The following is a 27615-nucleotide window of genomic DNA, read 5'->3' as shown; positions in this document are numbered from 1 at the left end:
AAAAGGACGCTCCATTTAGTTTTCAGTTTAGCCAGGGTAAATTAGGGAGTCATAATGATTTGAGCCTGCCTTGGAGGATCCAGAACGTTTGGTTTTACCATGGCAAAGGAAGAATAGAAGTCTTATTTCCTCTTTCCTTAGTGGGAACTGTCACGTTGAGATGCAGGCAGGCAAATGTGCCTAAACCAGTTGTCACTGAGCTGCCGAAGAACCCGGTTTTTCTCTTTAATGTCTGTGGGCAGCTTCCTCTCCTGCCAAGAGAGCGGGGTCACGATGAACATCCTCCAAGGTCCCTCCATGGCTACTATATCTGTTTATAGCTACTTTCTTCTGGTAGCGAACTGTGTAATTCCGTGATTTTCAGCGTGTCTACCCCAGCTGCCCAGACCTTCTCTGGGGCCCGTTTTTCCTCTGGGAACCGAGCAGCTTCGCATTCACTGTCCACACATGGCGGTTCTCACGAGCCTTTCTTCTCAGCCCCATCAAAGTCCGAGTCAGGTGTTAAAGGGAAGAAGAAAAATATATACACAGACACGTGCGTATTGACATACGCATATATACAAATATGTGTTCTTAGAAAAGAGTCAAAGGACTGAGGTAGCCCAGAGCTTAGTGTTCTGAGTCTCTAAGGTGATTCTCAGCAGGAAGTGACCCTGTCAACTTCCTGCTCTGTCTCGTGGGGCCCATCATACATCCTGTTCCCGGTGGGTGAGGCTTGCCTGCCACAGACTTGCTTTCTAGGCTGGATGACCAAAGAGGGATCTCCTAACTGCAATTTCTATGTCAAGTTATGGGGCAGTTTACCTCAAGAATGGGCGCGTTACCAGATAAACAAACACATGCAGGATCCTTGGTCCCTTAACAAGAGCTACATGTAAACAACCCATATGTCCAGCGAAAATCTGCCCTGAGTTAAAGTCTACAGGACAGTCTAAAGCTACTCTTCTATCAAACCTGGCCCATTGTTTTATAAAAGATCCTATTAGTCCTAAGGTTTCTGACACTCATTCAGGAAACAGAAACAGGAATCCCCACCCACCCCCCCCCCCACTGCACCCTATGCACTTGTGTCTAGTTTTGTCACATGTTCCTTTCCCTGGCCCATCAAGAACAGGTCAGAGCCAAGATGGTTCCCATGGTAGGTAGAGGGTTCAGACTGTGCCTTGGAGTTGTTTTCTAAAGCAATGAATGGATGATGATCAACGTAATACTGACGTTCATTGTTGAAAATGGGTTTCTGGGCTATGGGGTGGTGCGCCCAGATGTGTGTGTGTGGGGGGAGAATAGAAATGGAGGCAATCAAAACAGGAAAAGGAATATAAAGACCACATTTGTGAATATATATAAATTTATGAATACATGCATACATTAAATTATATTAAAATATTGTAAGAGATTTGGAAAATGCAGAATAGTTCTAGGAAAAAAATAAAACCTATAACTTTACTTCCCAGAGAGAACTTACTCACATTACAGTATATTTCTCTCTTCTGTTTCTTACATTAATGTAATCTAAGCTTCAGTTTTGTATCCTGTTCTCTTTCCAGTTAGTAGTATTTATCGCAAACCATTTTCATGTAGTAGCTAAGAGACTTAGGCAGGGCTGAGCTCCTTACATCCTTCCAGTAACTGCTGGAGTGATTTGTCACTTATTTTATGACCTATGATGCAGTATCTGGTCTGGATCTGGCTTCAGTGATGGACTCACTCAGTCTTCAGATCCACAGAATTATAGCCCATTAGAACTAGAAGGGACCATGAGTGATCTTGGGAGTCAACCCCCTCATTTCACAGATGAAAAAACTGAGGTCTGAATCAGAGCCAAACACAGGACTGGATCTGCATTTCCCCCTCCTGGTCTATTTCCCTAAGGCCGTGACCACTAGCATGAAAATGCTTCCCTCTCAGCAAACAGCCCAGCAGAGGATTCAAGGTGGGAAGGGTGTGGAGCCTCTCCAGGAATTCATTTAGTGGTGGTCACAGCCTCCCCCAGCAGGAGAGGCCATGCTGGTGCTCCATGAGGGTGGCCTGGGGACTGGGAGGATATACAGTGGATACACAGCCCGGCTGTCTCGTACAACCCAGAGAAGACCCCCTACTGTTGCAGGGAAAGGGGCCTCAAATGTTGGAGGCACAGCTCTGCCGTCGATCTGCAGAATCAGACCAGTTCTCACCACCTCCTCCACCACCGTCCTGTTCAGAGCCACCTTCTCTCCTGGATTACTGCAGTAGTTCCTTATAGGGGTGCTACCCCCACCCTGATCACCACACCCCCCACACTGATCTACAACAGTCAGTGAGATCCTTTTAAAACATAATGCTCAAAACCTGCAGTGGCTTTCTATCTTATTTTGAGTAAAAGCCAAAGTTCCTGCAATGCCCACAGGGCCCCTCACCACCTATTTGCCTCTCTCTGTTCCTACTTCCCTCTTGGCTCACTGGGTTTCTGCCATTCCGGCCTCCTTGATCTTTCTGAAACTTGTCTTAAAGCCATTGTACTTGCTGTTCCTTCTGCCTGGAAAGCTCTTCCCCACACACAGTCCTCGTTTACATTCTCATCTGCTTTGGGTTTTGGCTCAAACATCACATTCCCGGGGTATGTGGGGAGAGGTGGTTTCCCTGAGAATTTTAAGTGGGAGCTCTAAGAATTAAAAAAAAAAAAAATTCTTTCTATGTTTTATTTATTTTTGAGAGAGAGAGAGTATGAGCAAGGGAGGGACAGAGAGAGAGGGAGACACAGAATCTAAAGCAGGCTTCAGGCTCTGAGCTGTCAGCACAGAGTCCAAGGCAGGGCTTGAACTCATGAGCTGTGAGATCATGACCTGAGCTGAAGTCGGACGCTTAACCGACTGAGCCACCCAGGCACCCAGGGAGCTCTAAGAATTTTAAATGCTTTCCTTCTAGAAATCCCTGCTCCCCTTATCCTGATTTAATTTTCCCTAGTTCTTTTCACTATGTGACTGACCATATATTCTACTTCTTTTTCATTGTCTGTTTCCTTCCACTAGAGAGCAAGCGCTAGGAAGGCTGGGGTTTTTGTCTGTGTAAGTTGTCAAGGTCCTTTTGTTACAAGTCCTAGAAACCAACTGCAGCTAACTTGAAGGAAAGGGTGGCAATTTACTACAAAGACTCATGAAACCCGAGGATAGGAGGGAAGCCTGGCCTCAAGAAGGGTTGGAGCTGGGAACCCTGGGTGTCTTAGTTGGTTAAGTGTCCACCTTCGGCTCAGGTCATGATCTCTTGGTTCATGGATATTCGAGCCTGTATTAGGCTCTGTGCTGACAGCTCGGAGACTGGAGCCAGCTTCAGATTCTGTGTCTCCCTCTCTCTCTTTGCCCCTCCCTCACTCATACACGCACTCTCTCTCTCTCTCTCTCAAAAGTAAATAAACGTTAAAAAAATTTTTTTTAAAATAAGGGGTTGGAACTCAGTGAGAACGCTCTTGTTCTCCTGTTTACCTCTCCCTGTAAGTCTGCTTCTTTCTTCTCTCTGCTGGCTTTTCCTGCTTCTCTAGACCACGTAACAGACCATGATCACTCCCCAGCTACCATTCATTAGCCAACTACTATTTGTTGGGTACAGTACATGTCAGGCACTGATCTAGGTGCTCAGGCTGCATCAGTAAACAAAGTAGGGCCTTGCTCTCGTGGAGTTTACATTCTAGCAGGAAAGACAAAGGACAAAGCATGTTAGATATGAAGAACATGGGGAAAGAAAAGGAAAACCGAGTAAGGGGATCGGGGGACCTGGGACATGTGGGAGGAAGGCAGGATGCAATTTTGAATTTTCATCACAGTAGACTCCGGTGAGGGGATAAAATATGAGAAAAGGCCTCCAATCACCACAGAGTTAGTCAGAAACCCACTTTTAAATCCACAAAGGAGACATCAAAAGGCAAGGCCAAAAAAAAGAGCATGGTTTCTGGAGGCCAACTCCTCAGGATGAAATGGTGAAGTAAAGGTCATCCCCAGAGAAGGGGAAACTACCTTGAGCTGGAAAGACATCTCCAAATGCATCTTCCACTGAAGGGATTGAGGGGCCCTCTGTTCACGCCACTGGAGAGCCCGTGTAGACTTTACAGTTAAAACAACAATCCCGATCTAATTGAGTTGTTCAGGCAACTTCACCTGTTGGAGGTCTGTGGTAAACCAGTCCCTCCATTCTGGCACATTTGTGGGAAGGCATTGTGCTGCTCATTTCCTGCTGAATTGCCCAAAAACAAGAAGACAGAGATGGTGATATCACAAAGAAACTTGCTGAATGCGAACTGACTGAGAAAATAATGTACCTCATGCCCAACTGTCAGACTTGTTTCTGCCTCCTGGGGAAGGGCTGCCCATTTTTAGGACAAGCAGACCCGTTTCCCTTCTCTACCCTAAGGATTTTCCCCTTGAAAGAGCAAAAAGTCACAAAGAATTAAGGGAGTGAAGGGGAATAAGACAAGAGACACACTAGATGATATAATGGTAGAAGCCATGAGATTCAGGTTATTTCCTTCTGAGGGAGACAAAAATAGACATGGAAAATTTGATAAACCCCAAGTCATCTGCTGCTTTGCAAGAAAAGTCTAAGAGAATTTTAAGCCTGGAGGGCTGCCTCAGAGGACCCTCCTCAGATGTTTACAGCCTTATCTGAATTGTTAGCTTTGGAAAAGGAGACAAGGAATATTTATAAAATTATGAATTTAGAAACCTCAGGGTCCCATTATTAGAACCAAGTAACATAGGAATCTTCTGGAGTCTAAAAGCAGAATGTAGTTCATCTGTGGCTGTGAAATCACAGCAGAGCTCTAGGCTGACTTTGAGTACAGAGATTCCACACCATGCACCCTAATCCACCAGCATTTGTACATGGTGGAGACTGAGTCCCCAATATGTGAGACTTCTTGCCGATGGATGAAGATGCCATAGGTAAGGTAGAGAGATGGCTGAACCAGAGTTTTCTTTGTTTGCCATAGCCAAAAGAAGAATAAGTGTGCATTTGTGGCTTTTGGTCCCTGGGGGCCTTTTATGGGGGCTGACTGCCTAAGACAAGCCTGACAAGAAAGTGGGTTACCTGACTGAAAGTCCTGATTCTGCCTTGCACCCAACCAAAGAAGCCAGAGGCTATTTGGAGCCCTTGGTATTGTCCCTGGGTTACCTTTGATCATCTGCCTCCTCAGAGTAAGCAACCAATGCATTCTTACAAGCAAAACTGAGTATTTGCAAGACTCAAAATCAAAAAAAAATTTTTCTGATTTACCTTTGAGTCTCGAGGGAATTCTAAGCACTGACTAGCCTGTATCTACAGGCTATTATTATAGTTACCTGGGCTTCCATGGCTTGAAATAGATCCCCCAGAGACCTCCTCACCCCCACCAGCCCCCTGATTATTCAAGGGATAACACAGCAAGGACCTCAAAAGTGTCTGAGAGAACCCTAAGGCCATTAGAGGCTGGTCTATAAAGCTTGAGAATTTTGGCCTTATAAATCCAGTACAGAAATGTCCCCAGGGGTTTTCTAGAGCAGAAGGAAAGCCTCACAATTACAGCAGGCCGTTCTTTTTACAGAAAGTTCCATCTAAGGAGCGCCAGAGGTTAGTTTTTCTACTACATGTTGACACATCTCCTGTAAATCAGACTTGAACAAGGACGGCCCGCTCTGCCTGAAATGGGTCCGTTCCCGGTGCCAGTGTCTCGCAGACTTGGATCCAAGGGCTGCCAAATGGCCTTGTGGAGCTCCCTGATCATTTTCCCAGAGCACCATTGCTCAGTCGTGGTCTCCCCCGGGGAATCGAGGCTTGGCCCTGCCACTGAAAAGTCCATTTCTCGTTGAGAAGTAACAAGACCATAGCACTTCCTCTTTTCAAATTGCATGGCCCCTGGGTTTCCCAGAGCCCTTGCTGAATTCCTGGAAAGATGGCAACAGGAAGCTGCCAAGCTGAGCCAGACAGCATAGGGAGAAGGTGCTCATGCGAGGCCGGCAGAGTCCCAGGGCCAGTTGGCTGCCCCGGCCCAATTACCAACACCACTCAGGAGACCCGGTCAACATGAGGATGACTTTTTTTTTTTTTTTTCACTTGAGTGACTTCAAAGAGTTGTAAGGGGACAGCAAGTAGGGACTAGATGCAGCCTGCTATAAAAAGAATGTTTGGTGATTATGAAAAAATCCATATTCCTTCATGTGTGTGGATCACTCAAGGCCAGTTTTGATCCAGGTATGAAGGCACAGTACCTGCATTGGGAAGAGCATAAGCTGTAGAGCCATATGGACTTAAGTTCACGAACTCCATCACTTCTTAGTATGTAGCCTTGGGCAAACCATTTATCCTCTCCAGCCTCAGAGAGCTTGCTTTCTTATCTGTGAAATAGGGACAGGGCGAATATCCTCTTGTAGGGAAGATTACTGTAACCAGACTGAAGGAAAGGTAGAAAACTCAGCTAGCACAATGCCTGGCACACAGTAAGTCAGTAAATGATAGTTACAGCTGCTATTGCCATTTTTAATACAAGCAGTGACAGTAAAGGTAATTTTAAAAGCTGAATGATTTGGGGAGGTGTATCAGAAGACTCCTTCCCTGGGGGACCGACTGACTCAATAGGTAGAGCATGTGAATCTTGATCTCAGGTTGTGAGTTCAAGCCTCATGCTGAGTATTGAGCTTACTTAAATTACAAACAACAACAATAAAAAACCGCTCCTTCCCTAATGCCAGGGAAGTTAATGGAATAGCCATATGGATATACAAAATATGGCAGCTGGCATTGGCTGGCCATTCCTATTCCTCTTTCCTCCTTGTTCCTTTACTGTGGAGGCCAGGAAACCTCCTGGCAACAAAAGATTTCCATAAGGCACAGTCCTGGCCAATGAGATGTAAGCAATGATGTTTGTTTGTTTGTTTTTTTCCCTGATAAAGACATCGCTAGTGCCACTCTTCCTTTCCTTTCTTTTGCCTTGAATGTGAACGTGATGCTTGGAGCAGAGGCAGCCATACTGCAGCCATGAAGCAACATGCCACGTGGTAATGATGTCTGGAGAGAATTAAAAAAAACATTTTTGGTTCTCACTGACATTATTTAGCTGCTGTACCAGTCCTGGGTTACCTTCTTATAGACATCTTTTATAAGAAAAATACCCTTCTATTTGTTTAAGTGACTCAGATGGGTTTTCTGTTGTTTACTGCTGAAAACATTCTTATCTGATAAAGAGTTTTGTGATAAGCTTCTGAAATACCTTGCTGATGTAGCAGAAAGATTCACAATCACTTTGACTTCCTAATCAACTTCTCAGAAGCATAAGCTTTGTAGGCATTAAAAAATCCTAAATATTTTAACAAAATGGACATATATCTATGAATGTATCACACATACACACACACACACACACACACACACATTTATATAGTAGCTTATAAAACCTGAGAGGTTTGCTTTAGATGCAATTCTTGACTTTGAGAGTACACATGTACATCACAATCATGGTGGATCTCTTTAAACATGCCCTTGCCTGGAGACAGCCCCTTAGATGAGGTCAGAGCATCACAAAGGTTTAAAGCTACACAGATATCTGTGAGGGAGAGGACCAAGTGAGAACTATGCCAGAACCTTCTTTAGCAGAGACCTAAGCTTAGCAATCCAATCTCTTAGTTACTAACACCTCCAAGAGTCAGACCAGAAAGGTAAAGTAGCCTTTTGAGCAGCATGGCATAGCTCTACTATTTAATTCAATAGAATTATTACACATAAATTTTTAAAAAGTTGTCAGACTCCATAAAACACAGGATTTATGTATGATCCCCTACTGTAAGTTGCACAGACTTCCTCTTTAGTTTTGTCTGGATTTGCCAGCATTCAACCAGCATAGGGACCAGAAATACCAGAACTACTACATTATGACCTTATTTAAATAACTTGGATGACCATGATAGAAACTCGATAAAATAGGATGGGGTTCATCAGTGAAGTCCCACATATGGACAGACTAGAGCTCCTCTGATGAGAAGACAGTCAGCTAGCTCCTCATCTTTGGAAATGTTGCTATAATGTGATAGAAAGTGCCTACATGGTATGATCAGAGTCACTCACATTGCTGACCCAACATGTCTTCTTTGAATTTGTAATTTTTCAAATTATATGTAGTTTTTTGGCCAGTATTACATATTTGCTTGAATTTCCTGTATAGATTTTAAATGACATATTTATATGCATAAATAAATATGCATAAGGTCTTGAGTTTTTTGTTTTTGTTTTTGTTTTTAGCCAACAGCAAAATGTGTGTTTTATCAGCCAAATCTGTTAGCTTTTCAATTAGGCTTCTATTCTAGGACTTGGTGGCAAGTTATTGCTAAATAATCTTAGGTTCCTGGAGTGCCTGGGTGGCTCAGTCGGTTGAGTGTCAGACTTTGGCTCAGGTCATGATCTCACAGCTCGTGAGTTCGAGCCCTACGTCGGGCTCTGTGCTGACAGCTCGGAGCCTGGAGCCTGCTTTGGATTCTGTGTCTCCCCCTCTCTCTGGCCCTAACCCACTCGCATTCTGTCTTTGTCTCTCTCAAAAATAGGTAAACATTAAAAAATAATTAATTAAATAAAATAAATAATCTTAGGTTCCTATCTAGAGTAGTACTGTGTTAATTCTTTAATCAACCACCTTTGAGAAATAACGGCTGGAGTCCACATTATGTAACTGTTGACACAATTTTACAGCAGCCCTTCCTCACACTGCATCTTTAGTTTTCACTAGTAATAATAATGGTAAAACTTTAATGAGCCCTAACAGTATATGTACTGTATTCTTTCTGGGCATTATTTTATTTAATCCTCACTGCAACCCAGTGAGGGAAAGTAATATTATCATGATCATTTTAGAGATGAGTAAACTGAGTTTAGGAAATTAAACTACTTTGAAGTCACAAAGCCCGAGGCTGGTAGAGCCAGGCTTTGAAACTTGGTAATTTTTAAATTAAAAAAAAAAATGTTATGGGGCACCAGGATAAGTCAGTCAGTTGAGTGTCCAACTCTTGATTTTGGCTCAGGTCATGATCTTGTAGTCGTGAGATAAAGCCCTGCATTAGGCTCTGTGCTGAACATAGGGCCTGCTTGGAATTTCTCTCTCTCTCTCTCTCTCTCTCTCTCTCTCTCTCTCTCTCTCCTCTCTCTCTCTCTTCAAAACAATTTGTTATAAACCTAGGTAATTTTTTATACCAAAGCCCACCCTCTTACCCATCATGCTGTGTTAGCATCATTTTTCATCCACACTTATCAACCATATTTTTCTTTGGGCATATTGTAAGAATTTTTAACAATTCTTCTATTATAAATCACCTTCAACAAATCTTTTAGCCATATTTTGCTCCAGCATCAACTTTAAAAATCTTTTCCAAACAGATAAGGCCATGGGTCTGTTGTCATACTTCATTCTATGATCACGCTAGCTGTGAAGTCAGTTCCACAGATGCTGGTGTGATGGAATGAACATAAGTTTTAGAGTCAGATGCTTTGCTTCTGTGACCCAGGCTGGACATTTAATCTCTTTAAGCTACACCATGAACATCTCTAAATGGGAGGTATTCACACTGCCTTCTTGCCCCCCAGGGTTATGCTGATGGCTATTCAAGTCAGTGCAGGTAGGAAGCGCTGTGAGAACTATAGGGACACTTCCATATTTTGCAGCTTTCTTTCAACACAACTCTCCTGACTAGTTTCACTCTAATTCATGGTCACAAGTCTCCAGTGCCCTTTAGCACCACCTGGGAGCTCTGTCACACTCTCCAAGTGTTTGCTCTCCCGCTCTTCTAAGTGACTGTTGTACATCTCTTTTCACACTGTCCCCACCCCAGTGTTAACCGGTGACCTTGCCTCACTTTTCCTCAAGAAAACTGAAGTGACCAGAAGGGCCTCCCTTGTCATGTGAGCACCCAAACTACTGCCCTAAGCCTTCAATGGCTTCCTTCAGATCACCAAGGATCGGGTGTCCCACTCTCTTCAAACCAACTGTCCCCACCCCCACCCGCCCTGGCTCCCATCCTCCCTCACCCGTGTCAGGGACTTTGTTCCTCCAATTTTTCCTTCTCTTCAGCATCATCCATTTCACTCCCTCTACCAAAGCATGATCTTGTAATTCCCATATTAAAAATATAGATAGAAAAGCAGTCCTCTCTTGGCCCCATATCCCCACACAGCCACAACCCCATTTCTCTGCTCTCCTTAACAGCAATACTTCCTGAAGTAGTTTCTTATGGTCACTGCCTCCATTCCCTCCTCCCATACTCCCTCCTCAGCCCACTTCTGCTGGCTTCCTGTTCTACTGTGCTTCATGTTGTAGAAGCCAATGAGCATCCCTGCCCTCATTATACTCAGCCTCTCAGCAGACGTCAACAGGGTCCATCACTCCCTCTTTTTAGAACACCTTCTTCTGACTCTCAACACACTCTCCAGGTTCTGCTTCCCACTTGCCAGTTGCCTTTTGTTCAGCTCTTTCACTAAATTTACTTCATTTTTCTGACCTACGAGTGTCAGAGTGGCCTAGGGTTTGTGCAATGATCCCTTCTCTTCCAGGTCTGCACGCACTCTCTAAATGGTCTCATCCAGTATTAGGGCTTTAAATATCATCCATGCACCTGCCACTGCCTGCACCAACTATTTGGACTATTAAGCACTGCCACACAGATGTCAAAGCAGGCCTCTCAAACTTATGGCCCATCACAGTTCTTGAATTTCCCTTCCAATTCTCCACCAGTCTTCTTTTAGTAAATGGTACCATAATGGTATCACCAATTGGTGTCATTAAAAGGTAACACTTGCTCATGAAAAAAATCTGGAAATTACCCTTGATAACTTTTTTTTGCATCATCCCCACATCCAACCTATCAGCAGAACTTTTTTTTTTAATTTTTTTTAATGTTTATTTATTTTTGAGACAGAGAGAGACGGAGCATGAACGGGGGAGGGTCAGAGAGAGAGGGAGATACAGAATCTGAAGCAGGCTCCAGGCTCTGAGCTGTCAACACAGAGCCCGACGCGGGGCTCAAACTCATGGACCGTGAGATCATGACCTGAGCCGAAGTCAGACACTGAGCCACCCAGGCGCCCCTATCAGCATAGCTTCTTAAGTCCACCTGTAAAAGATAGCCTGAATCTATCCATTTCTCCCAATCCCTCTACTGACACACTTTGGAATCAAGCTGTCCTCACCTCTCTTGTGGAATACTTCAACAGCTTCCTAACTGTTCTCCTTGCTTTGTTCAAATCCTTCTCGTGGTTTGGAGATCCCTATATGATCTGGCCTCTTGCCTGCCTCTCAGATCTCACATCCTATCATTTTTTCTCACTTACCCTGCTCAAACCCAGGCCGGGGGGTCTTTCTGTCCCTAAAACGTACCAACCTCATGGTCAACTTACAGCCTGGAAGCTGGTTCTCTACCTGGAATGCTCTTCCCTTCTACTTTGCATACTTGGCTCTTCCTTAACATTCAGTCACTGGCTTCAAGGTCACCCCCTCAAGGAAGCTTTTCCTCACCACCCCATTCTCTTCCTCTCTAATCCCACCCAGTAGTAATTCTTTTTTTTCTTCTTCTTAAGTTTATTTATTTACTTTGAGAGAGAGAGCGCACAAGCAGGGCAGGGGCAGAGAGAGAGAGAGGGTGAGAGCAAATCCCAAGCAGGCTTCACACTGTCAGCACAGAGCCCAATGTGGGGCTCAAATCCAGGAACCATGAGATAAAGACTAGAGCTGAAATCAAGAGTCAGATGCTTAACCAACTGAGCCACCCAGGTGCCCCTCGCCCAGTAGTAATTCTACGCAGACCCACTTGCCTCTCCATGCTTTTCTCATTTATCTTATGCCTCCACTGAGCTGTTAGCCCAAGAGCAGATATTTTGCCACATTCGTATCTGTATCCTTTATGCTTAGGAAGTACTGGCTCAATAAATAGTTGCTGAACAAAGCAGAGTGCTTGTGATGTACTTCAAAAATTATGTATACTACCTTCCTTATTAAAATAAGTCTCCTAGCAATAGAGAGATTCTTCCTCTCACCAGTCGCGAGTACTCTTTCCTATATAACTCCAGAGTTTTCTGTCCCGGGGATCATTCTGGTTATATTCTGAGCAATAGATATTTTGTTTCTGTTCCTTTTTTCTAGGGAGCCAAAGCTCATTAAGCCCCTTCCCCATTAGGACCCTTGGGGACCAAGGCAATTACTAAGAGGACAATGGGCATTATGTGCTCCTACACTTCCCAGAAACGATGCCTGCATCTCATAAATGGCAGGGCCTCAGTATGCGGTGATTATTTTTATCCTCATTGTTTTGACACCACTGATGAAATATCTTCCTATGCCAATTGCTAAAAGCCAGGCAATAGCAATAGTTGTCATAAGTTAGGGACCAGAAGAGAAGTCTGATCCTGCTGTCTCCTGCCAACTCCGAGTGGGGTCTCTGATTTGCCATTTGAGTTCTCTGTGGCAGCTGCTTCCCTTTGAATTTAGAGTGACTCTTTCAACTTTGTGAATGAAGCATGGGGCCTGCAGAATCAGAAACCTGGGCCTCCGTCCTGCTGGTAACCAGTCTTCACAATTTCCTGTGTTAGTCACATTCACGAGCTGCGGTGAAACTCTAAGGACAATGTGTTGCAAAAGAGACATGATCTGATCCATAAAATTCATCCCTGTCATCATCTCTCATCCACTCCAGGAAGCCTGTCAATAGGACTGCCCTTCAGAATTGTCCCCAATTGCTTAGGAATATCGTATCTCCCTGTTAAGCCACATAAAGGGAGCTAGCTCCACCAGGGAGGATGGGAGAGATGTGTGCTGGCATAAAAACCAAGTCTCTCCCAGTGTCTGCGATCCCCGAGAGGTCGCGCCGCTTGCTGCAGCTTCGTGGGAGCAGATGTGTGTGGTGAGGGTTGCTGCTCGGAGGTACCACTGGGCAGATGGATTCATTACACCACCTAATGAAAAGCAGTGATTCGCTGTGGCCTGAGGGAAGGCAGGTTAGAGTCATAAAGATGATATAGGGGCTTGGACGTGTGTGAATGCAGAGATGTGCAGATGGGAAAATGACAGGATGGTCCAGGTGACAAGACGCTCGTGCTTCTCTCAGAACTGCCAAGAGAGCTCCACCTGCATCAGGTTCACGTCCACACACGCTGCTGCATGGGAGCCAGTGTGACTAGCAGCCTCGAGGTGCCATGACCATTGGCAATCACTGGCAATTAAACAAACCCAAATGGAAACAATGGATGGAAATAAACAGTGGACTTAGAAGGGTACAGTGTGGTGGTATCTTGTTTCCTATTAATTACCAGCTGGTGACCTTGGGCATTTTAATTAACCTCTTGAGCCTCAACTTACCCATCTATAAAATGTAGGCAATAATAGGATCTCATATGGTTAACGTGAGAGTTAAATGTTAACATATACAAAAATCCTTAACACCACCAAGGTACAGGGTCAGCCTTCAATAAATGGTAGGTATCATTGCTATTTTTATTTAATCATTAGGCACCTAAATAACCTCCATTGCATCACTGCTGATTTAATTAAATTGAAATCCTTTCTGAAGCTTACATAGCCTTCTGTGAATTGGCCCTGTGTCTCTCAGATCTCGCCCCATATCACTCTTTCTTGACCACCCTGTTTGAACCACAGCAGAAGTCTTTTTGTCCCTGAAACATACCAAATTCACTCTCATCTTAACGTCTTTCTATAGATTAGAAAAATAGGCCTATATGCCATGTTTATTTGCTCAGTAAGGAGTGTAATAGTCAATATAACAAAGACCGAATTCCAAGTACAGGGTCCAAGAGAATATATTGATAGAAGGAAATAAACTTTCCTAATATAGAACATCTTGGATTTCAGTGCCTGCAAGCAGGAAATCAGTTTTATAAAGTTGACAGACCAAGCAAGGTGCTTACGATCTCTTGGACATAGAGAGAACTGTATCTAGATAAGCAGTTGGTTAGCCCTATTGTGCCAATGAGACAATTGAGTTTTAGAGAGGATAACCTTGCAAGAAACAACTTGTAACTAGTGGAGCTGGGTGTGGAACCCATGCCTGGCTTCAAGAGTGCTTCTCTTTAACTATAATCCTCTACTGGCATAGAGATTTTCAACATAGGTTCTCTCATTATTTTGGAGGGACAGCAGATCCTATTCCACCTATGGAAAGAGCTTTCTAACCAGGAGAGGCCATTCAGAAAACTAACACTGAATCATTATACTTATCCTGAAACATTGGTCTCACACAACTTGCCTCCCCAGAAAAATGGCTTAGAACACCAATCTGGACTCTGCCCCCACAGGTCCCTTGGCTCTCCTGGCACTGGATCTGCTTCCTGAAAACCCAGTTCCCCTGACCCTCAGCAGCCTCAGGCACTGTGATCCAAATTTCCATCCAGAGTCCCTTCTTCTCTTTTCTCTCCTCACCTCTTGGCACACACTCTTTCTTCCTTTACCAAAGATCTCCTAGTAGCCATTATATCCCTTGCTACTTAAAGTAGAATTCGTGGCATCCCCCAGAGGCTTGTTAGAAATGCAGAATCTCAAGTCCTCTGCCTTGTGAATCTGAATCTGAATTTTAAAAAGATCTTCAGATGATCCATAGTCCATTAAGGTTTGAGAAACACTGATCTTGCCTATTTCTGGACAAAGCCTCCACCAATTCCAAAGGTAATAAATTAACCCCATTGGGTCTGTCACTCTGACCTCCCAGCCCCTGTACAATCTGAACATCTGCCTCCAAAAGCCCAAATCAGCATTTTACAGTTTCACCTGGCTTCTCTGCTGCTTCTTCCATAAGCCCAATGTTTCAACCCAGAGGCAATTAATTGGATTTTCTGAATGAGAGCAAAAGAGTGATGACAGACCATCCCTAATAGTACTTAGGGGTGTTACTCACATGTCAATTGATATGAGCCTCAGTCATTATTATTGAGTAATATGGCATAGATAGATATGAATTCAGTACACCGTCCTGTGCTAGGGAAGTATAGTGATTTCCATTTAGGAAATAGACACAACAAGCAGGGAGTTGGGTCATAAGCTTATCCTGCCTAGTTCTGATGTCCTCTTGCCTAAGTTCTGATGCCTAATTTTGTCCAGCCCTTAAGTTCAATGGCTGGTACAATAATCCATTGTATTTTATTATTTTTTAAATGTTTATTTAATTAGTATTTTTTTAATGTGTATTTATTTTGAGAGAGAGTGCAAGAGCAAGCACAAGTGGGGGAGGGGCAGAGAGAGAGAGAGAGAGAGAGAATCCCAAGCATGCTCTGTGCAGTCACTGCAGCACCCAATGCAGGGCTCCATCTCATGAACTGTGAGATCATGACCTGAGCTGAGATCCAGGGTCAAACACTTAACCGACAGAGCCACCCAGGCACTCCAAAATAATCTATTTTAAAATTAAGTTAAAAGTATTTGTATTTGCTGTATTTTTTGTATAAAGATATTTCCAGGAAGGTTAAATCTATTATTCCAGACTGCAATTAGAGGTCATAAGTTTGTTTTTTTTCTTAAGTAGGCTTTACACCCACTGTGGAGCCTAACACAGGCCTTGAACTCATGACCATATCAAGACCTGAGCTGAGATCAAGAGTCAGATGCTTAACTGACTGAGTTACCCAGGCACCCCAGAGTTCATAAGTTTCTTAATCCTAGACATGTACATGGTCTAGAAGTAATATTAGTAGTTTATAATAACAATAGCAATTACATTGATCAAGGTAACCATTTATTCACAAATACTATGCCAGATATTAAGAGTCAGGTATTATTTGTATGTTTACCTTCCAGAAAACCAACACCTGCAACGAGATGACAGTCATGATTGAACCTCAATAATAGTTCGACCAGTCAAACCACTCTCTGCCTACCCCCTATTACATACATAGGCAGTAATAGTAAATGTGGGTTCACTGCTAGATGGGTTAAAAATAAAATAACTTCGGTCAAATGCAACCACATCAGAGATTTCACACTGAAAAAGTCACTTTTAGAAAAGGAATGTGCTGAAAGGTCAGATGGAAGTTTCCTCTTTCCCACACCCAAGAGCTCAAAGAGTGAATAAATATGTCCCTCTGCTATGGGGGCTAGGCACTTCACGAAGGTGGCTGTGGGCAGGAGTGATCACTCCTCTGATCTACAGAAACTGTGTTAAGAAGAAACGTGAAAGTAAGTGCAAGGATTTGGGGAGGTGGGAGTTAGGTGATTTTCCACCAGCTGAGGTCAAGTGCAGAGGACCTCATTTATTTTCTATATAAATCTCAAGTCAATTTTCTAAAATAGAAAAAAAAAAAAAAAGGTGGGGAGAGGGGTTGCTTGAAATGTCCAGGCTTGCTGGATTTTTCTGTTCTCTTTGTTTGCATTATCTGTCCAAGTTAACCTCTCATCACCCAGCACAAGGGATGAGAAAAATTAGACAACATTTCTAACACAGCCACTAATTATCAGAAAGTCTGCATTTTTCTGAAGTTCATTCACTTTTCTTCAGTAACTTTGACTTTGTTAATAAAGGTTAGACCATAAAATTGTACTTTGAGGTAAATATTAAACTAGATCAACCCACCGGTGGGCAGCCATTTCTTTCCAGGAAATGAAATGAGTAATTAGAAAAATGTAGAAACATTTTCCACAGTCCTTGCTTCCTGCTGTACCTTTTTTTCTTTCTTGTTTAATTTCCTCATACAAAGTACTTTTTCTGATGCCAGTTCTTAATGAGGAGCCTTATCTCTTGCTCTGAAATAATTGACCAGGTGAAAGGTGTTCTCTGTTTTAATTCTGCTTCTTGAAAACGTTGCTTTTGTCTTTTTCCCTTTTTCTATTCTCTCTTTTAAAGGAGTTGACTGAACATCTCAAATTCGTTATGCTAATGTAGAGTAATAAAAATATGTGTTCAAATTGTTTCATTCTGCCATCTTGAATGTTTCCAAGTGACCATTTATCTATAATTTAATATTAAAAGCTTTAAATATAAGATTAACCTAAATGAGTTCTATGGGGAGAAAAGCATCAGCTTACTCAGAGGAGTCTATTGTATTTTTTATTCCAGCTGAACATTCATTGCCTTCCCCTCTCTTCCCCCTCAATTTTTCCTCTACACAAGATGGATATTAACTGTTTGAGGAAACAGACTTAGGTATTTTATTTTGTAGCTTTACACTAACCCAACAATGCAATTTATAGCATTTACAAGGAGCCTTCCATGTTCTAATCAATTGTAGCTCTTCTGCTCTGAGTACCAACACCAGACATTATATTTCCCATGAGCCTTTGATTAACACAACACCAATGCTCCAAACAGAAACTGAAAAAGCAGCAAAGACATAAAGCTTACTTTTTCCAGCACTGACATCATGCTGGTCTAGCAGTAAGGAACAGAAAGAAATTGCACAGAGAAGTTGCCTATCAACACATGGCTAGTTCTTTGAGACTGATCTGAGTTTTCCACTTGAGGGCTTTTAAGCACTCAGAATGGAATGCAATATCTCAAAGCATTCCAGGCAATGGACTGTGCTCTTAAAGAAGACTGGCCTGGAAGACTTTCCTTTGAAATTAAAGCTGGAGTTGGAGTTCTGTGAGGGTCCATCTCTGTGCTCTGAAAGAACCTTGTCCAAGGTATGTCAAGAGACAAACTTGAAATGGCCAGCAAACATCAAGAGTCACTCTTGCTGGGGGCTCCTGGGTGGCTCAGTCAAACGTCCGACTTTAGCCCAGGTCAGGACCTCGCGGTTTCTGGGTTCAACAGCTGACAGCTCAGATCCTGGAGCCTGCTTCTGATTCTTTATCTCCCTCTCTTTCTGCCCCTGCCCCACTTGCACTCAATCTCTCTCTCTCTCTCCCCAAAATAAACATTAAACATTTTTTTTGAAAAGATTCACTCTTGTTGTTTCACAATGAAAAATGTTAAAAACCTCAATGTCACACAATTTGGAGACTAGAAAAATCCTGACCATAGAAACCAACACATTTACAAAATAATCTGGCCATTCAAAACAAGGTTTTCATGAATTCAGACTTAATCACTGTTTTTTCCATAATTCAACTCAAAATTATTTTTTCATTTGATTCCGATTTTCAAAGAAGAGTAGGGGACTTTAAAAATTTTCTCTTCAAGCTCTGCATTAAAACAAAGTCATATATTTTACTAAACTACATGTAATCAAGATTATATAAAAGCTGAAGTGTTGTATCCAGGTTATTATCTGCTTTTGTTTCTGATCCAAGCCTTACTGCCTGTTACCAAGCAGAGGTGGAGAATAGGTATGCTCTCCTTTGTGCTGTGACGGTAGGGTCCTTGGACTTAAGGGTGGGGGGATCAAGACCAGTGAAACATAAGACAGGAAGAAAAGGGAAACTGGGGAAGACAGATGCCCAATCTTAAAGCATATGGCCATACTCCGTGTACAGAACTTATTTTTAGGATAGGGCTTTGAAAGAATAATGAAACCAGTATCACTGCAAGTCAATAGCCACAATCCCTTTATCCATACTAAATCAGATCAATTATCTTCATGAACTCATCACCATTGATTGTTGGTTTTCTCTATTACATGCTCCCCCATCTCCCTCCAAGTCTTCCCACTTCTTCCTTTGCTTCATCTTTTTTTTCCTATTCTAAGGCCAATACTTAAAACCACACTAACCCTGTACCATTGTTCTATTGCCCTAGTTTGTCTGCCTGCCTCTACACTTTTTTCTTAGCCAATGAATCCTACACCCCATCATTGAGCTATTTTCCTAAAACTCCATTTTTTTATCATGTTAGTTCCATGGATAACAACAGCTTTGGCTTCCTATTTTCCATAGGGGAGCTAACTCCCCTCCATCTGGCTCTGCCTTCATTCCTACAACAGAATTCCCCACCACTCCCTCTGAGGGAACAGTCTCTCCCCCCGCCCCCCCCCCCCCCCCCCGGTTTTCCATAAAGACATCTTTCTCTTGTAAGCCTATCAGGTTAAGGTTCTGAGTGATCACCTCTGATAGGTGAGAGGGGAAAAAGACAACAAGTCCCCACAGAGGTGTCAAACTGGTACCTAGAGCTAGGAAAAAGCAGCCACTCATTGAACTTAAGATCATCAGACCTCAGGGGGCCTGGGTGGCTCAGTCAGTTAAGCATCTAACTCTTGATTTTGGCTCAGGTCGTGATCTCATGGTGGTGAGTTCAAGCCCCAAGTCATGCCCCACACTAAGTGTGGAGCCTGCTTGGGATTCTCTCTCTCTCTCTCTCTCTCTCTCTCTGCCCCTCACCCACTCACTTACATTCTCTCTCTCTCTCTCTCTCTCTCTCTCTCTCTCACTCTCTCCTTGCTTTGCAAGGACTGAGAGTAGGAGATCCCTACCTCCCAGACTGGAAACAGTAATTCAGCAGGGTGTTCTGTTTGGGCGGAGATTGAAAGCTGAGCCTTCTGTTGGCCAGGGCACGGAGTAGAGTTAGGGCACATCCTCCACTACCCATAGGCTCCAGGAAAGTCAAGTATGATGTCAGCTCAGCTGCCAAACCAGAATCATGGGGTCGGAAGCTAAGCGTCACCTTAGGCCATAACTGAATATACATCAGGTAAACTTCAGTCGCACCTCAGGTGCCATGACCTCTGGGAAGCATTCTCTGACCTTACGACCCGTCCAAATGACCTCCACCGAGCTTCCTTAGCATCCCCCATTATCTAAATCTTCGCTCACATAAGACAGTTATCTGATTCCCTGCCTGTTTCCTCCATCAGAGAGCTCTGTGAGAGCTCATCACACAATGCCTGGTACGTGGAGCAGTTCAGTGAATGAAACCAAGCAGTTCTGAAAGCAGAAGCCAGGGGAGGAGTGGGTGGATTGGAAGCTTTTCTTACGTATCTTCCTTCTGCAGAGCCCAGCTCTGGATGGCACACAAAAGCGGCACTTGCTGAGTGAGTCAGTGACTGATAGGCTAATGCTGTTTTTCATATTCTAGTGTTCTTTTCATTTCTTTCTCACATTTCATGTGAAAGTCCAACCCTGTTACTACTAGAACTCTAAGAGCTTTATTTTCAAAATTAATTGTTGCAAATTTTCACATGTGCAGCCTTAGTGCAACTATCTTATTGTGCAAACATATTTTAACATCTTATATCATGGTGCATGTGAATTTGGAGTCTTTGCCAAGTTGTCTGCGACTTGATTTCCGGATGGGGCTACAGCAGCACCATACAGCTCCCCTAATTGGATGCACTGCTGGAGAGAGAGAGGGGCTTGCCTTTTTGTGTACACGGTTTCTCTCTGATGCACACGTACTCCAATTCAGAGCACGGCTTCGGCTGCTGGTTGGGGAAATCTGGCCCGCAGGTCTGACTTCAAAAACAGAAAAAAGAGACCTCCCAATTCTGGTTTCCACTTTGGCCTTAACTAGCTCCTATTGTGCTCCATATGGCAGGACATATGTTTCTCACCGCACAAATTTAAAACATCTGAAAATAATATTTTCCCGGTTGTGCAGCCATTAGGGATGAGGTAGCATTTTCTGAGCAAAAGCTCGAGTCAGTGGTGAACCTAAGAGGCGGCATCAAAAGGACAGTGGCCAGCACTCAGCGTGGCTTTCCTCAAATCCAAGAACAACATACAAGTCCACGGGATGGGAAGGGTAGGGGAGCATGGTCAGCCACCATTCCCAGTCCTCCCCACAGGCCCACGGACACATTTTCTGCCCTAACTATGAGCTTCAAAACAAAAGAGAGCAAACCACACATATTATAAAAAATAAAAATAAAATTAAAAAAAACACCCACCAATATTGCTATATATGTATTTTACTAGACTAATCTTTATGATCTTATCTTTGTATTTCATAAAGGATTTTTTTGGCCCCGGAGAGTCTCATGTACATTCTAGAGGAAAAGACAGAATACCCTTCCTATAAACTACCCTGGATTGGGCTTTTAAAAACCAGACAACAGGCCCAAAATGGAGTTGCTTATGCTCAGCTCCATGTCACCAAACTGAGATTTAACTCAATTACAGTCTCATCTCTGCCAGAACCGTAATCTTAACCAGTCAATCAGGAATTGCCCCATCAGCACCAGTTAGGTAATCTGTGTGATACATCCCTGCCATCCCCTCAAAGAAAGTAACCTTGCAATAACCGGTCTGCCTTTTTGCCAGTATAACCTCCTTATTTCTGTCCCCTTCTGCCTATAAAAGTCTTTCATTGTGTGCAGCTCCTCAGAGTTCCTTTCTCTCCACTAGGTTGGATATTGCCCTGTTCAAATTGGTTTTTGTTCAAATAAACTCTTAAAATTTTTTAATATGCCTCAGTTTATCTTTTATTTTAAATTTTTTTTAACGTTTATTTATTTTTGAGACAGAGAGAGAGACAGAGCATGAACGGGGGAGGGTCAGAGAGAGGGAGACACAGAATCCAAAACAAGCTCCAGGCTCTGAGCTGTCAGCACAGAGCCTGATGCGGGGCTCGAACTCATGGACCTCGAAATCATGACCTGAGCTGAAGTCTGTCGCTTAACCGACTGAGCCACCCAGGTGCCCCCTCAGTTTATCTTTTAACAGGCTGCCCCAGGCCTGGCTGCAGCCAGGGGAAACAGCTCAGATGAGAAGGCATTATGGTTTTGTGATGATGTGGTTGTGTAATTCCTTGCGATTCGGGACGTGGAGTTGGTTGGCAAGGAGACCGAAGGCCTCAGGTGGGAGACATTTGAAGACGTGGGGTTATGAAGGGGTAAAATGCAGAGAGAACACTGCTAAATCCCAAGATTGCCCAATTAATAATGGACGCTGAGCCGGCAGCGGCATAAAGCAACCTGTAACAGGCCTGGGGTGAATTCTCTCGGAATTCCCAATCTAGGGAGCTCTGCAGAGTCAGCACACAGCCACCCTTGAAAGCCAGTTTCAAGTAAGCCACGAGAGCTGCCCAGGATCCAAATTGGAAGACAGAAAGAGAATGAGAGAGAGGAGGGAGGAGGGAATGAAGGAAAGGAGGAAGGGAAGAAAGGAAGATGGAAGGAAAGGAGGAAGGGAGAAAGAGAGGGAGGGGGAAGATACGGGGAAGGCCTAAAAGGAAGGTCAAATGCCAAACCAACTTCAGGTACAGAGCAAGGGCACTGTGTCCTCTCTCACCTAAAGTACCACCTGACATTTCAGATCCCTCTCTTCTACTTTAGTTTTCTGAAAATGCCGTATATTTCTCTTACTTCCCTGGTTTTCTTCCTCCTTGACTGGAACATTAACTCCGTGAAGGTAGGGAATAGTATTTATTTTGTTCACTGTGCTATATCATCTAAAGTGTCAGAAAAATTGCTCTTATTCCAGGCTGACTCTCCTGCCTTGAGCTGATGATGAAGGTAAAGTCAGGTGTAGGAGAGGTGGCAAAAGAGGGGAACAGGAGACTTCTGGAAGCCTGGACTTGTGAGGAGGCTCCTCCCCCACAAAGGAGGCCGTGGCACCTGGCTCCCACAGCAGCCCTGGCCCTCTGGGCTCTCGGCCAAGCTCAGACTAAACACTGCTCCACATGCGGCCATTCAGTTCTCACAGCAACCCTATGAGGCAAGCACTATTTTCAACTTTATCTTTTATGTAAGATAACTGAGGAACAGAGAGCTAAAGAATTAGGTTGAGCCACATGAAATTGTCATTTTAGTACATAAAAATTATCAATTATCAGCATTATCATACGGTTTAACCTAACTGTGTGCCCAAGATAATAAATTTCTTAAGCAGCAGAAATGCAGATTGCAAGTGCACGGCTGTGCTGTCTGACTCTGGAGCCCAAGTTCAAGGGCAAAGCCATTGCAGGTAGAAGGACACCATGGGGGAAGCCGGGAAGCCGGGAAGCCGTGTCATTAGATCTCATTAGAATATTCATACAATGAGGCCTAGGAGAGAGGAGAGGATTGGAAATCGCCTGTGAGAGCTATAGCCATATGGTCTTCCCAAAATACCTCCATTTTAAAATGAAAGCTCCTTATTCAGCCTTAAAAAGAAATGAAATTCTGACACATGCTACAACAGGGATGAACCTTGAAGACATTATGCTAAGGAAAACAAGTTAGACATAAAAGGACAAACAGTGTATGATTCCACTTATATGAGGTACCCAGAGCAGTCGACTCCATACAGACAGAAAGTAGAACAGTGGTTGCCAGGGGCTGGGGGGAGACAATGGAAGACGGGGAGTTAGTGTTTAATGGGGACGGAGTTTCAGTTCGGGAAGATAAAAATGTTCTGGAGATGGATGGTGGTGATGGTTGCCCAACAATGTGAATGTAGTTAATGCCACTGAATTGTTCACTTAAAAATGGCTCCAGTGGGGGCACCTGGCCGGCTCAGTCGGTGGAGCTTACAACTCTTGATCTTGGGGTTGTGGGTTCGAGCCCCACATTGGGTGTAAAAATTACTTAAAAATAAAATCTTAAAAAAATAGTTAAAATGTACTTTTTATGTTGTGTGTGTTTCACCACAGTGGGGGAAAGAGAAGGCAAAGACTCTTGCTTCAGTTTGGACCTGCCCAATTATAAGCATCGTTGGATACTTGGATGCTGAAAGACAAAGCCTATTTTTTCCAGTCTGTGCCTTTACAACGGAAAGCGTACACGTGTACATAAATCTATCTGCACGTATTATATGCAAATACTACTACTACTAATAAAAACAGCTAGCATTTAGTGAGCACTCACCTCTTGACAGACTCCGATTAGATGTTGTATGGGTATTAATGCATTTGAAATCCACCAGAGCCCCACAAGGCAGGTGTTTGATGATCTCCGTTTTGTTTCCAATGCTCTCTGCTATGGCACATATACAGGTGAGAGAGCAGTCACCTTTTTTCCAACTATGTGGGGATTTCCTAGAGAGCTCCAAGAACAAAAGGCTATAGTGAAAAATGATTCAAAGCAGAGGCTTGGAACAACCCCTGATTCAGGTCCTCAATAAATTTTTGTCAAGTAAAGAACCACATGACTCCAGAAGAATTCCCCACACACAAGAGGTTTTCTGGTTATATACCTTAATGTTTGTGTCACCAGAGTTTTAAATATGGGGAACTGAAAGGAAAAAAAAAACGTATCATGATGAAAATTTCTGCCAAAATGCGTTCTGATATTTTTTACAAAGTGGGAACGTGACTAACTACAGCCTACAAAAGCTGGCTATATTTAGAAATGGACTTTTTTGTTTGTTTGTTTCACCAAAGTGCAGCATCATAAAAAAGGTCGCAGGCTTTCAGATGAAGGAAATTTCATGCGATGGTTTTGTGTCATCTGGCAGTTGTTTCTGTGGGTGACATGACCGCCCCCTGGCTACCCTCAGCCCAAGCTCGTTAGAAGCAGGACTCACTATAGTTTGACCACAGGGTATTTTTAGTTCCTTCTGACAGGATTGGAACTGGGTATAGGATAGTCAGCTCACAGTTCTCTCTAATTGTCGCACCTACTGCACAGAAACGGGGGAGAAAAATGATTGAAGCTCCAGTCACAATCCTCCTGGAAAAGGTGGGATGTCTGTCAGCTCTTCAAGAGTGAAGCAGCCTATCTTGCACTTTCAAAGCCCGTTGTTTTGCAAGAAGTCTTAGGTGAAAACAATGAGACAAAAGCATGCTTTGTGAAAGACAATGACATCCATTCAAATGCCTCTCATTATACTCTCCTATTTTGCAGAGCCTTGTATCCAGAATTATCCTGTTCTATTAACTAGTCTGGTATAGTCTCAAAGAAAAAAAAGCGTTTTTTTTTTTTCTTAAATGCAGAGTTGGGGGTGGCGAAAAATTAAAGCAAAAAGGCATCTCCTTCAATTCATTCAGTCGCAGTCGCTAGTTGGAAAGATTGTTTCTCGTCACAGTCTCCTCCAGCTCTTTATGGGAGGAGCTCCAATCTTCCCAGAAACACAGATTCCCAAGTGCACGCTTCAGGCTACAATTACATCTCTACAAATGAAGTAGCCCCACAATAGGACACAAAGGGAAATGTTCTCCGTCTTTTCTTTTCCTTTTTTGTACTTGTTGCACAAGGTTACATGATTTGTTGCAAAAATCCTGGAACCTGGGGAGGAAAACAGCTCCTTGGGTCTCTGTTCCACTCTGTTTCTGTCTCCTTCAATATGTTCCTCAGCGATTAATTCCATCAGATCTTAAATATGGTGAAGGAAGTCATGCATACCACTTCCCAAGGAGCTGAGCCCACAATTTATGAGATTTTGTTGGTCAGGACATTTAGACTCTTCATCTGTGGCTCAAGCTTATTGCAGTTCAAGTTCACAGGGCTCAGGGTGTGAGGGAAATGGATGGCAAGAAGGTGATCTCAGGGCAAAGCTGACACAAGAGGAGAGAATGATGGAGGAACTGGCCAATCTCTGAGTAGGGGTCCTGGGCTGGGGAGAGGAGAATCATGTTCCAAGGCTTCCTGGGTCAGGGGGCAACCTTTGGGATGCACCTACAAGTAAAGATCCCACCAGACTGAGGAGCTCTGCATGGAAGGCCCTTTCAAACTGCATTGGCAGGAGCACCTGGCTGGCTCACTTGGTAGAGCACACAACTCTTCTTCTTCTTTTTTTTTTTTTTAAAGTTTATGTATTTATTTTGAGAGAGACAGAGAGCAAGCAGGCAGAGAGACAGAGAGAGACAGAGGATCTGAAGCAGGCTCTGTCCTGACAGCAGAGAGCCGGATGTGGGGCTCGAACTCATGAACCGCAAGATCATGACCTGAGCTGAAGTCAGATGCTTAACCAACTGAGTCACCCAGGCACCCGAGCATGCAACTCTTGATTTGGCATTGTGAGTTCAAGTGCTCATCAGGCATAGAGATTACTTTTTAAAAAATTGCATTGGCAGGACCAAACAGCATAGCCAATCAACCATAAGAAAACAGGATAATCTACTACTGTGCACCATGAGAAAAGGTCCAAGTCGATGAGGATACCCTGGTCCTGTCCATCATGGGCAATAATTTCCTCTTGTAGTTGCACCTTTTCACTTAAACAGTAAAAGGCTTATACTTATCAATGTAATCACTGTGCCCCTGGTTCCACCAATCTACAAAAACAAAAGAGGTCATATTTACAATTAGACCTAAATAACAAGGGCTTCAATCTCCCATTGTTTCCAGTCTTTTCCAGAGTAGCTGTCTCTATTTCAGAACTTCTCCAGAGCTCCTTACGTGTATCTATGAACTAGTCTTCATTATCACCCCCTTGTAGCCATAGTAATGCAGACAAAGCCTCCATGCCTGCTGCCACAATCATTGGCCCACTCTGGCAGCCTGCCAGCATTCCGTGGACATAAAGCCAGAAGCCCACCCTTGCTGAGCTCCAGGCTGAAAATCCTAGCAGCCCAATTATAAGGCTTGACCAAGCCACCGGTCTGTTGACCCTCATGCCTGGATGTCACCACCAACACAAACACAGAACCATCCAACTTCACCTACCCCGGGGTGGACCCTTTGACAAATAGCCCAGTGTGGTTCTTGGTGGCAAGAGGTTAGATGCTCCTTCCTGTTATTCTCTCCAAAGATGACCCGCAGCAGGTTGCCTGGGCCCCAGGTATTACAGCATTTTGACTAATATCACAGCTCTTTCATTTGTCATGTGTGCAGCTATTTTCTTCAAAGCTCTCCCATGGTGACAGGTGGCTCCCTCAGCAGAGTTGCTAGAATCTTTCCCCAGGTCAGCACTTTCCAGTGAAGATGTAGAACCTGAACCTGAGTCCCACTCACCTCTTCCCTATGGTGAGCTTCTTACCAAAGGCCTTATTGTTTTCTTCCTCAAACTTTGATCTGGGACACTTCAGACTACCAGTCATGGTTTTATGTCTTCATTTCTCCTTTGTGGAGCCAACGAGTAGGCTCCTTACTCCCCATGTAATTACGGAAGGACAGAGCTACATAAAGCCTCAAATACAAATAGCTATGTAGAGGGAGAGATAATGCTTTTAGCATCTGAACCCCAGACACTAAGTTAGGCCATATTATCCTGGAATGAAAACAGACTGAATCAGATGCTCTTTGTGTCCACTCAGACTATGGTTATCAAATGTCTACATCATTCATTTATCCACTTACTTATCCAACATTTATGGAACACCTACTATGTGCCTGGCACTGCACTAGGCTTTAGAAACACAAAGATGAATAAAACAAGGTACAGACTATGGGAAAAGGCTGATACATAAGTTACTGACAATATAATGTTGTGGTATTGTATGTAATAGGGCTATTCCATTCTACGAACAGCAGAAAAGCAGAAGATTCCTTCTGTCTGGCGAAATCACAGCTCCTCAAAGTAGAGGATATTTAGGCTGGGTGTTGAAGGATGAATAGGAGTACATTAGGAAGGGAAGGGTAAGGAATTCCAGAGGGAGTTGTTGATAAACATTGGCCCAGAGGCATGGAGTTTCATTGCTTACTTGAGGAAGCATTGGAATTAGGTGTGGTTGGGGCATGTGGGCAAAAGAAAGACTGGAATAGCAGGAAATGAAGCTGGTCCAGATACATTGGAGCCACTTATGAAGAGCTTAGTATGCCCTTTTAAGAACCTGTAATTTTGCTCAATCCAGAAATATTCCTTAAGCACCTACTAGATATTTAAGCACTGAGAGTGGAAAGATGACCCCTATTCTTTAGGAGGTTAAATCACTCGGGGAGACAAACTTACAGAGACCACTATGATATGATGTG

At 43.5% G+C, this 27615-nt stretch overlaps 2 long non-coding RNA genes across 6 annotated transcripts in view; both read right to left on the bottom strand.

Moving 5' to 3' along the window:
• LOC147581083 (uncharacterized) overlaps window positions 1–27615 on the bottom strand; it is a 186345-nt gene that overhangs the window by 33765 nt on the left and 124965 nt on the right. The gene's annotated exons all lie outside the window — the stretch shown is intronic.
• On the bottom strand, window positions 1073–25970 carry LOC147581084 (uncharacterized). Its single transcript, XR_015251394.1, has 3 exons — window positions 25823–25970; window positions 23629–25377; window positions 1073–7008 (listed from the first exon to the last, which is right to left on the bottom strand). It is a non-coding gene; the product is annotated as an uncharacterized LOC147581084 (long non-coding RNA).

Source organism: Puma concolor, chromosome B2 (genome assembly GCF_028749965.1).
Source record: "Puma concolor isolate L17-30 chromosome B2, mPumCon1.1.hap2, whole genome shotgun sequence".
NCBI classification, from domain to species: Eukaryota; Metazoa; Chordata; class Mammalia; order Carnivora; family Felidae; genus Puma; species Puma concolor.
This window is presented reverse-complemented; position numbering and strand designations above follow the sequence as displayed.